This window comes from Calonectris borealis, chromosome 13 (genome assembly GCF_964195595.1).
Source record: "Calonectris borealis chromosome 13, bCalBor7.hap1.2, whole genome shotgun sequence".
In the NCBI taxonomy this organism is placed as follows: Eukaryota; Metazoa; Chordata; class Aves; order Procellariiformes; family Procellariidae; genus Calonectris; species Calonectris borealis.
The window spans coordinates 2,332,499-2,343,339 of NC_134324.1; the positions used below are offsets into that span (position 1 = coordinate 2,332,499).

The 10,841-nt window shown below is 44.4% G+C and overlaps 1 long non-coding RNA gene across 1 annotated transcript; it reads left to right on the forward strand.

The window, feature by feature from the left end:
• The first annotated feature begins 3,935 nt into the window (after positions 1-3,935).
• On the forward strand, positions 3,936-10,108 carry LOC142087588 (uncharacterized). The gene is made up of 3 exons (XR_012675504.1): positions 3,936-4,021; positions 4,134-4,230; positions 9,994-10,108. It is a non-coding gene; the product is annotated as an uncharacterized LOC142087588 (long non-coding RNA).
• Positions 10,109-10,841: the final 733 nt, after the last annotated feature.

Sequence of the window (10,841 nt, forward strand, 5' to 3'; positions counted from 1 at the left end):
CGTCAGGATGCAGTCCTTCCTGCTGGCAGCCTCTTCTCGGGATGCTTTAAGGTACCCACCGAGCGCCAGTGGCTCTCTGGAGAAGCAGTCGGGTGCTTGACGTTCAGCTGCTCCGCACAAGTCACCTATATTCACCTACCCCTTCGTGCAGCTGGGGAAGTTGTTTCTTTTGTGCCAGGAGCTCAGATTAACTGGATGATGTGTAGAGCTTCTTTCTTCTTCATCCTCTAAAGTTCTCAAGCTGCTAATGAGAGTTTAAATATAAAAAAGAATCGCTCATCATCACTCTTGGAATCTTTTTTAAGGCAGGCTCATTGATGAGCTCATCGCTAGCAGAGACGCGAGGTGCCACCTTACCAAGCTGCAAACCTCGGTTCCAGTGGCTTTCCAATAGTAACAACGCTCCCACCTTCCCAGCATTACACCGGAGTCTCTTCAGTTACAGCACGGGTGCTTCGTGTGAGAGGTGCAGTGTAAAACTGCAGTCCTCACAACAAATTACCAGCTAGGAAAGGAGCGTGCCGATATTCACTATCTTTAGAGGTAATCTTTCTCCCACCTGTCTTCAGAAGTGAGAGTTGCAAGCTGATCTTTTTATGCATGCTGGGAATGCGAAGAAAAAAACACAGATGATGTTTTATCATATGCCCTGAAAGCACACATCAATCTTTCTGAGCTAAATGGAATTCTATGTCAAGAGAAAACACAGTGCCATAAATATTGTATAGCACCACGTCCTGGTATATTCTAGTGCTAACAGTTACCTAATATATGTTTGTATGAATATCGCATGTTTCTTTGGCGCCTTTTGGTCGGTGCTGTACTGAACCTCTCTACTCGTGATTTGCTTTTATTTCAGCTTGGGGGTGGCAACACGTGAAGCTGCACCGCCACAATAGGCAGGGGTATTCTTTTTGGCCTGTCTGGAGCCGATGGGAATTTCTACAGTAACTAAAATAGGCTCTCAAATTGAAAGCCTGGGGTAGAAAATGCTCCCAAAGTAAGCTCATCTGTCCCTCGCTTGTGTCCTTCCCACGCCATTCCCACTGGAAGTCTCACCCCATGCTGTTTGCCTAAGTGCTTATAAGCACTTTTATTTATAAATACACGACCTCGCAGCTCAACGCTCAGCCGTGTTGCGCCCTCATCGCAGCTCAGATGGATTCATCCATCAACAAGAGAGGAGCGCGTTAGTAATCACCCAACTATTTGTTATGTGTGTGTTGCAGAGTACAGGTACGCAGACTACGGCATCCTGCATTCGGGTCAAGTACAAACAGAGCATTAGTCATGCCCGAAACAGCCGTTGCGTAACTTGGCCAGCGTCCTTCAGCGCGATCGCGGCTGTGATTTACTGCTCTGCAGTGACTCCCAAGCCTCTTCCCATGTTGCTGGTTCCCTGGCACCTCAGCTTCCTGTCGTTAACATTCTCCCTGTTGCTTTATTATTCCTTAAGGCTGCTATAAGGACTGTGATCGATACCTCTTCCCACTTCTCCTGGGTTTTCCCCTTAAGGAGTCATCCGTCTGGTGAGTAATGCCCATCCTCAAGCATAGCTTTCATTCCCCGGGAGTTCCGTTTCCACAGCACACTGCAGCCACACGCGGATCTTGCAGCTCCGTGACTCATCTCTTTCTGGATCCTCTGCATCCAAGCAGCAGCATGCTGGGGGATGATAGTAAATCTCCTAGTGAAAGCAAGATTTTATGGTTGTGCTTACTCATCTTTCTCCAAAGCAGAACTCTATTATGTAAATGCCAACAGCAGCAGTGGCACCGAGTAACGAAGAAGAATGTACTAACTGGCGTGGTAATCTTTGCTAATGAACAACAGAGCTATTCAGAAGCAGAAATGCTTTAAGGAAGAAGCTGGATTGTAAGAGTTTCTTTCCATGCTGCTCTTTAAAAAAAAAAAAAAAAAAAAAGCCTTTAAAGGATTTTAGAAGTAGAAACCTTTAGATAAATGCGTGCTCGCGCACCGTCCCGCAGAGTGGAACCGATCCCATTCTGCCGTGGCCAAACTTGTCAGACCTTGCAGGGTAACCTGCCTCTCCCCCTCGCCTCCTGGCAAGGCAGGGTGCAGGTTATCAGAAACCTGTCTGATCCGTAGAAGGCCTGAGAGGGTGGATAACAGGTGCCGAACGTGTACCGGGAGAATATCTCGGAGAATACCGCTCTGAAAGAAATCTTCCGGAGGTTATAGAGGAGGGTCACAGGTGAGGCTGATCTGTGAGATTTTCGTTTCATGTGTGTATATGCATTTTTCATACTTCCATAGGCTCACTTAATTCTGCCTTTCTACCTTCTTACTGCTATCTCTTGTTGCTATTAAGTCCCTGCGTCCTCAGCGTAGCACCTCTCTGTGTGCATGTTACTCCAAGCAAAAACCTGTGTGGAAAAAAGCCCTCGGAAAAACTTCTTTATGCTTCTGCCATTGCACCACTAACTTACCCAAACCACTTTTAACAGTAAGTAAATGCGATTAACCTGCACTTTATCCCTCTGAAAAGCCCTGTTCTGATAACTCTTGATGGTAATACTCAAATAGCCATCGCTTCCACCTGTTTGGCATTGTAGAAAACTCTCAGCAGTGAACAATAAGCCGTTTTCCAGCTTTTTGCCTCTTTCTGGTTCACCCAGGGCTGCACGAGTGCTTGCACCCAGGGCATGACCTTGGCCACTGGCAGCCTGTACCTCCTCTGCAAAATGGTCCATCACGTCCTATCGCTGTAGTTGAGAGTAAATACAAGCCAGCAGAGTTTACCCCGGTTTCATTTGAATACAAAATTAAATTAATTTCCCCACAGTCAGCTTGTAACACCAAGTAAATGTGTCTCCCTCTTAATTAAATTAATTTCCCCACAGTCAGCTTGTAACACCAAGTAAATGTGTCTCCCTCTTATTTTATTTATCATTATACTGTCCCAATGAGTCAAATTCTGACTTCTGCTTTAACATAATGTAAAAACATCATTGCAGTTTTTCACAACCGGACAGAAATGTACAGTTGCAAATCAAAAAAAGAAAGTTTAGAGTGGAGTCGTGCAGATGTGCTGGCTTGTACCTGGACGGTACCTTTCCTTTTCAGCAAATGTAAATGGAAATGCGTATGTCTGAATCCATTTTGATTTAAACACTGGAGCAAGTTAAGCATTTTCAGCTTTTTTCGGAGTATTTTCCATGCACATTTCTATGTACATCCTGCACAACTTGGGCCTTTCATATGCAGCTCAGTGGTAAACAAGGATAGTAATTGTTTCAGAAATGAAATCGGGGTTTTGTTTAACTATACAGAAATAAGTGCTATTTAGAAGGAACTTAGGAATTGGTGCCTTGTACTATGCAGTTGTAAGCAAATAAGGATATTGAAAAGTCAAGGTTTACTTTAAGATGATCTCTAAATGCAGCAACCTCAAAATTAAATTTTGGTATCATAACTTGTTCTAAAAAAAAAATGAGGTGTAAAATTATTAGCAATAATAACAGTCATGGGTTTTGCCTGAGTGCAGAAGTCTTGTGCGCAAGTCAACATCCTGTCTTGCGGGAGAAATCTCCAAATTTCCACTCCTTCCTACAGTTTTTTCCCTTGATAACAGCTGTTAAATAATAATTACATAGCTGTTAGATATTATACAAGATCTGCTCTAGGTTTTTTGCTATATTTAAAAATTTAGTATTTAATTTCCCTGCTGCATCATACCAATCTTTCCTCTAGATGGTGCCCCACACCCGAGAGTTGGGTGTAATACTATCCCATATGAAAGGCTATTGAGAAATAGTCAGGACGCCGCTCTCCTTTGTTTCTAAATTCTATCTTATAATAGTTCATCTAAGTTGATAGATTACTTGTTCTGCATGATGTAAATATGGTGTTTCTTCCTCCTGAGAATCATAAAATCCATTCACTAGAGCCTAAAATGCCACCTGCCTGGAGCAGTATCATCTGTTACTCCGTGGACCGATCCATCTCTCATATTTCTTAGGCAGCCATTAACTGGTGTTAGCTGTTCGTCGGCTAGACGGTATGTACATCACTGCTGCAATTGTGGGAACGTACTGTTTGCCTAGTTTTCAAATAAACTATTTCTCTCTGAATATTATGTAAACATTTATCTGTGTCTCTATTTTACATAGAAATGCAAAATTCCAAATATGGATGAAATGCGTATGAAAATGGGCAACAGGGATCTGCGTACCTATATGCTCATAGCTCTGTAAGCAGAAGGACCAGGTAAATAATGTCAGTATTCCGGTATATATTCAGCACCACTGCATTTCAACATTATACCTGAAAGTGCTTGTAACCCTGCAAGTTTTATAAGCCGGAAAATTACTCTTGGTTGTAAGTGACAAGGTAGTTTTTGTTGCTGGTGGTATTACAATTGCGGTCGGCTACATCCCTGTCTAAGGGCCGGATTCTGACCCTGTGTCCCCAGGGGCCCCCTGCTTGGGATCGAGCCCCCTGTCCCCAACCTTTCCCACCTGCCGGCCGCAGCCCTTCTCGTGAGATGGCCACGGCTGCTGCCCGTCTGGGGGGTCGCGATGCACAAAGGGGCTCTCGCCCCAGAAATACCACCTGGTATTTCCTGGTGGGGCTAATTCAGCAGCTTAAATCTTGCTAAATTTTTTTAAATAATCCTTCGATGTTTGGTTTGTGATTTTGGGGGTTTTTTATGGCATTTTTGACTTCTGGAAGCGCCCAGGAGCCTTACAGCCTGGGCACACAGTGTCCGACTGCGACTGGGAATTCATCACCTCTCTCCCCGCATAGCTGGACATGCAAATTTTACCGGAACTCCCTTAGCTAAGTATATAATTTAAATAGAATTATGTCCCTGTGCATCCCATACCCTTTTTCTGTTAAGCTGTGAGGATTTTTATATGTTTTAATTCTGCTTGTCAGTTTTACAAAAATATTGGCTTTTTTTGTGAGGGAGCGTGTAGGGTTTGCAAGAGTATTTAAAAGTGCTGATTTTTTGAAATAAAAAGAAGTTTAAAAATAGTTTGAGGTATTTTTTGTATTTATTGATATCCATAACGTGTAGACATTGTAAATAAGCTCATTAATACTTTTTAAATACAGTAATATAAAAAATAGAAATTAAATATGAATTACTGCATAAGGTGATGGATTAGAAAACTGTCTTGTATAAGTTTGCCCACAGGATTGTGAGTTTATAATGAACTTTCTAAGTCACTAATGAAACTAATGCTCCAGTTTGACGATGAGGAAAATGAAATGGGCTCTGTGAGTCACGCAGTAACGCCAAGATGACAAAACCAAAACCAAATCAAGGAGCAGCCATCCCCCTTCACCATGCTCTTTATGTACCCCTGTCATAATCTCTTTCAGGCATCTTTTCCAAATAAGAAGGTCCTACTCTATTTAACCCCACAAGGTGATTTTTGCAGACCACTACTCCCTCCCCCTGTCTTTTTCCACCTTTTCTGGGTATCCATCCTGCGAAGAGAGGGCTGAAACACGTGGGCACACCACGGGCTCGTGCAGTGCCATAACAATGCTTGTTTTTATTTGTTCTCTGTGTCCTCCCTAATAATTCCTTATGGTCTGTTTGCCTTCCGACTGCCTCTGAGCGCTGTGCGTAGCTCTATGAAAATGTCAGCGCGGCGATGCCAGGATCCCCTCAGCGAGCGATAGTAGGTCAGAGCCCGTTCCTGTGTGTTTGTAGTGATTTGCATGATTTTGCATCCATCAAAATTTAATTTAATTTGTCGTTCTAGTCCTTAAATCTCAGGCCTGATTCAGACAAGGGGTTTCAAACTAGGGTTAAGTAGTCTGATAATTTCATATTTGATCACTTTTCTGGAACTCTCAAAATGCTGTCCCATACAGGACTTTTCTTCCCATTATTTTTATTTATTCAGTTTAAAGCCTCTTCTAGTGATCTTCAGTTTGAGATGACTTCTCCATCTTACCCCTCATAAAGAAAGTCTTTAACGTGGGAACCTCCATAAATTCCTCTGTAGTAAACAGTGACCCATATATTTCATTTAGTTCTTGAACTTCCATCATTTAGTGGACGTATGCATTCTCCTGTAGCCTTCCAGCTTCTTATCTTTGGGAAAAGTCTTTCCTCTGATATCCTCAGGAGTTCAGTTCTCAGAGTCTACCTTTTTTTAGGGCTTGAGATATAGCCTGCTAGAATCTGTTTTCTCTGTCATCTCCTTTTGGAGGTGACTTACATTCTTGGAAGGTCCCTTAAAGCTTTTCTTGGTAGAAGGACTAATTTAATCTCTGGTGAAGTGTTGAAAAACACCTGCAAGTACTTGCCCTTTTGGCCGTTCCCTTTAATTTCTTTTACACCAATAAAAGAGTTTTTCTTCAGAGTTTGTGAAGTTCCCGAGTTCTGTGTGGCTGTGTGCTGGGCTGGTATCTGATGGAAAATAACGTGCAAGGCCAGTAGGTGTGAGGTGAAGTTGTGAAGGCAAACAGTGGCCATAAAGACAGAGTTCTGTAATCGGTCTTTATTTTCCCGAGGTATTTAATTCTTATCACTGGATTGTCAGCGTGGAAGGCAATTGCACAGACTGTAGACGTGAAAAAAAGCATCTCCTATTTATTCTCCACACTCCATTAAGTCTAAAGGATCCTGCCATTTTCCTGTTGAGCATCCTCTTCTCTCCATGTGTTTTCTGATGTCTCTCTGGACATCTTTCTCTCTTCTGATTCTGTGGCAGTCTAGTAGATCTCAGTCTCTTAATTTTTTTTCCTTCCTTGACTCCTTTCTCCTGTTTGGGTGATTTAGTTTGCTACAGGTAATATCTTTCAGACCTTGACCTTTCTTCCAAACCCTTCTTCCCGTCTTGACTTTGTTGCTGCTGCCTATCGACTATACCAGCCCCCCATGCCCTTGTATTTGTGCTTTTTGTCCTTGCTATGACTCTTTCTGAGACGCTTTAGAATGGCCGAGGAACATTTCCTTGGGAGATACAGCGCACTCTTAAATGGGGCATCGAAAAATCCCATCGAGAGCGATGCTAACCTCTTGGCACAGGTTTTTATTCACTGCTGGCTGAATGCATCAGGTTCAAGCAAACATCAGCGAAATGCCGGGAACTGAGCACCGGTGGAGGAATTTAAGGAGAACGTAGGCTTGTGAGATGCTTCGATACTCTTTAAGAGTCTCGTCTTGTCTTTCTTACGAGCATGTGGAAAAACAACCCACGCCGCAGCACTCTGTCCCTGTCAGGAGAAGAAAGCAACAGGACAAAAACTCCTGCTGGAACTTTCCTCCTGCAGCACTTCCATCCCGTCCACCCTGAGGGCAAACGGCGTGAGCCGCGGACGTGTTTGGGGCGGTAGGAGGACCCGTCCTGCTGCATCAGCACGTCCCAGGGGGATGCAGGCATCCCCGCGCTGGGGACTTTGCTTTGTTCCCTGCAGCCCCACCCGCCTCCTCAGCCAAAAATGAGATTTTTCACCAACTGCGAAAGTCTCCTGCTCGTGGTTTAATATTAATTTTGGCAATTTGCAGACTCTGAGCTACCTTATCCAGGAATCAGTATGGCAGCCCTGAGGTCCAGCCCCATCTGGGGTGACAGAGTTTGTTTCGTTTGACAATATGGATTTAATGAACAGGCTGCCCGGCGCTGGGAACCATTTCCCTCAAATAGCTGCAAAATAAATGATGGGACATTTTCCAGTGCAATGCTGCATCCACCCAAAATACCGCTATAAAATTCACAGACGCAAACCAGAGTGACTGCATTAAGCAAGGCTTAGGGGGATTATCGAATTAAATTGGTTGCCCCTTCCACCCTTCCCCCAGTCCAAGACATTAGAAATCTAAATACAAAAAAGGGTGTTAACACAATGGGCTTCACTAAAACCTATAAAAGCAAAGAAACTCATTGTTAAGGCTGTTGCTTTATTCTAGACTGCTATTGTGTTTAGGCACAGCGTTGTGTTTCAGAGGGTTTTCTATCAGGGAGCTGGAGAGCCATGGGTAATCTTATGAACCGCGGAAACTGCCGCGGCTCTAATGCTCCCGGAATGGCTCTGCTTCGGTAATTCCCCCTGCGAAAGAGAAATGCAACACAACTGCCTACAGCGCAGGACCGTTGCCTCCACGCCTCCGCCACCAAGTCGTTCTGCCTGACTTTGGCACTCGGTATTTACTGCCCGCTGTTCCCGGCTCCGTCCTTTTCCCAGGGACAGCAGCGTCACGAGCATCCTGCTCGTTTCAGGGAGAGTTTGTGCAATGAAAGCTTTGCTTTAATCTGTGCTGGATTTATCCAGATGCATCAATCTCTGGAAGGCTTACGTGGGTCTCAGGTCTTCTACGTGCACGTGGCCTTGATTTGTTAATCTGGAAATGGTTTATTCAAAATTTAAAAAAAAAAAGAGGAAAAAAAACCACTTTAAAACCGCTTTGCTCGAACTGCTTTTGACTGTGCCGCGGAACAAGCGCCCAGGCTCTCAGTCATGTATGTGGTCTGGCACCATGTAATAGGTTTTAGGCTGATATGTGGCACACTGTGCCTGCTTTAATTAAATGAATTATAGCAAAAAAAGCATTTCCAATTTCAATTTAAATATTTTGATATCTTAATGATACGATTTGTTTAAATATTTAATATATGAATATATATAATTAAATATTAATTTCCAATATGTTCACAGAACCCCTTTCAACCAGATGACCACAGAAATATTTCCTTACCAGGGAATCCCTTTTCTTTGCATCTTTCTCAACGTCATTACAGACCCTCATATTTAAAGTCTTTCTTCTAGTACAGTCCTCTTAGTAATAAAATAATTTCATTAGGCTTGGAGTAAAGAAATGAGACACCTGTGTAGCAACAAATAGGATTTACAGAGATTTTAAGCTCTTTGGGGCAAACACGGGTTTGTTCTTGTCCGCGTCAGAGCCTGGAGGAGGGCCGCCGAGCACAACTGCACCACAGCCAGCTGAGTGTTGTTAATAAGTGCTAATTAGTAAAGCCACCGCGTTATCTTTGACCTTCTCAAAGTCTTATTGCAAGGGCTGGGGAGAAAGGATAAGAAAGGAGCAGAGGAATGGTTTTGCCCCGGCCACCCTGGCCGCGCGCGGCTCTCCCCGCTGGCTGCCCGGGGCCCCGCGTCCCCCCGCGCCTGAGCAGGGATCAGCGGTACTTCGTCGTGCAGGCTGGCGCTGAAGTTGCAAGGTATTTTGCACCGCCGTGGGAAGCCGCTCTCTGGGAAGGGGCTTGGGATGCTGACTGTTTGTGACAAGTCTAGCCTGGAAGAAAACCAAAACGGTAGTGGTTCAAAACCTGAATAGTATTACTATGGCAACAAAATAACTCACCTTAAAATAAAAATGTGCATTGGAAAGCAACCTTACGTGTTCAGGGAACAGAAAAAGAAAGATCCTATTTTTTTTAATTTTTTTTTAGCTTCCTGAACTTTTGACCTATTACCAGACGCTGATGCAGGTATAAAAAAAAAAATTCAATTTCTATCAGCAATGAAATGAAACTGAACACCACCAAATCTCCGGCGCTACAAGAAACCCCCCAAATGATGCCACCAGTGTTACAAACTGGGTTAGTTTATAACTGCCCGATGCCTTTAGCTTTACGTTAAGGGGGTGAGCGGGGCCCCGCCTCGGCTCGGCTCCATCGCAGAGTGGGGCAGGGCACGAGACCCGGGCATCCCTGAGGGAACCAACATTGCCTGGGCGGATCTTCTCATGAAGCATACCTCAGCGGGATTCTGTGGGAGGTGGTTAACGGCTCAGGTCGTCACTGTACAATTACAGGAATAGCGTGGTGGTCTGGGCTGAAATTAAGCCAGAACGAGAGCAAACCCACTAATGGTCTGTGGAGGTCTTTTTACCTTCCTTTTCCTCCCAGGCTGGGGTAGAAGATCCCCCTCTCTTGCTGATGTGGAAAATTTTCAGTTAAGATGAAATGAAGGAAGTCTCTGGGGTTTTTTAATACATAACACAAGAGTGTAACCGAGAACTTTCTTTGTTGTCTTTCAATGAAGAAGAACAGAACATTTCCTTGCGCATGGGGAAGGATAATATCTACTTCCATCTAGCGATGCTGGACATGGATCTTGCTTTTTGCTCTTCCCCTCACCTGAGGTTTTAAGGAGGTAACGGAGAGTGGCCTCCTGCGCTGAGCTGAGCCGAGCTCCAGGGTCCTGCCACGGGTGGGCGAGAGCCACCAGCCCATCCCTGGGTGGACCAGACCGTAGTCTCCTACGGATAACGTGCAGAAGAAGTTGGGCTTTGAAGAGCAGCAGATAAACAAAGCAAACTTGCATTCTCCAATGAACTTCGCCAGTTAGGAAGAAAGCCAAAACCAAATGAAGTTTCTATCATTTCATATTTCATTTCAATGGATTAAATGTAGCACATTGAAATTCATTAAACAATCCGATTACCCGATTATGTTTTCTCACATAGAGTTAAAACGTCTCAGAAACTCTCTGGGAAGCTGATATGGTACGAAGGCTCATCAGCACAGATCCTTGTAACGACGGAGAGGGATTAGGGACAGATGTGCCAATGCAACAGCCGTAGTTATTGTAGCAACCCAAAATATGAGTATCTGAGCACGCTCGGCGAGAGCCGCAGTTAACAAGGAAGACGAGAGTGGGAGACAGACCTTCGGCACCGCAAGAAGCAGCGTTTTCCTGTGTTTAGTGGGTGCACAAACTCATGGCCGTACCTAGCAGCGTTGCCTCGTTAGGTTATCTTAACTCTGAAGTGCAAACGGCTATTTCTGAGGGTGAAATCGTGACCCCCCCGGTGAGAGATGTGGCCCAAACCCAAAAGAACTGCCCCGAAGTCCCACCTTGGCATCCAGTCCAACCCTAGCTTTGCGCCC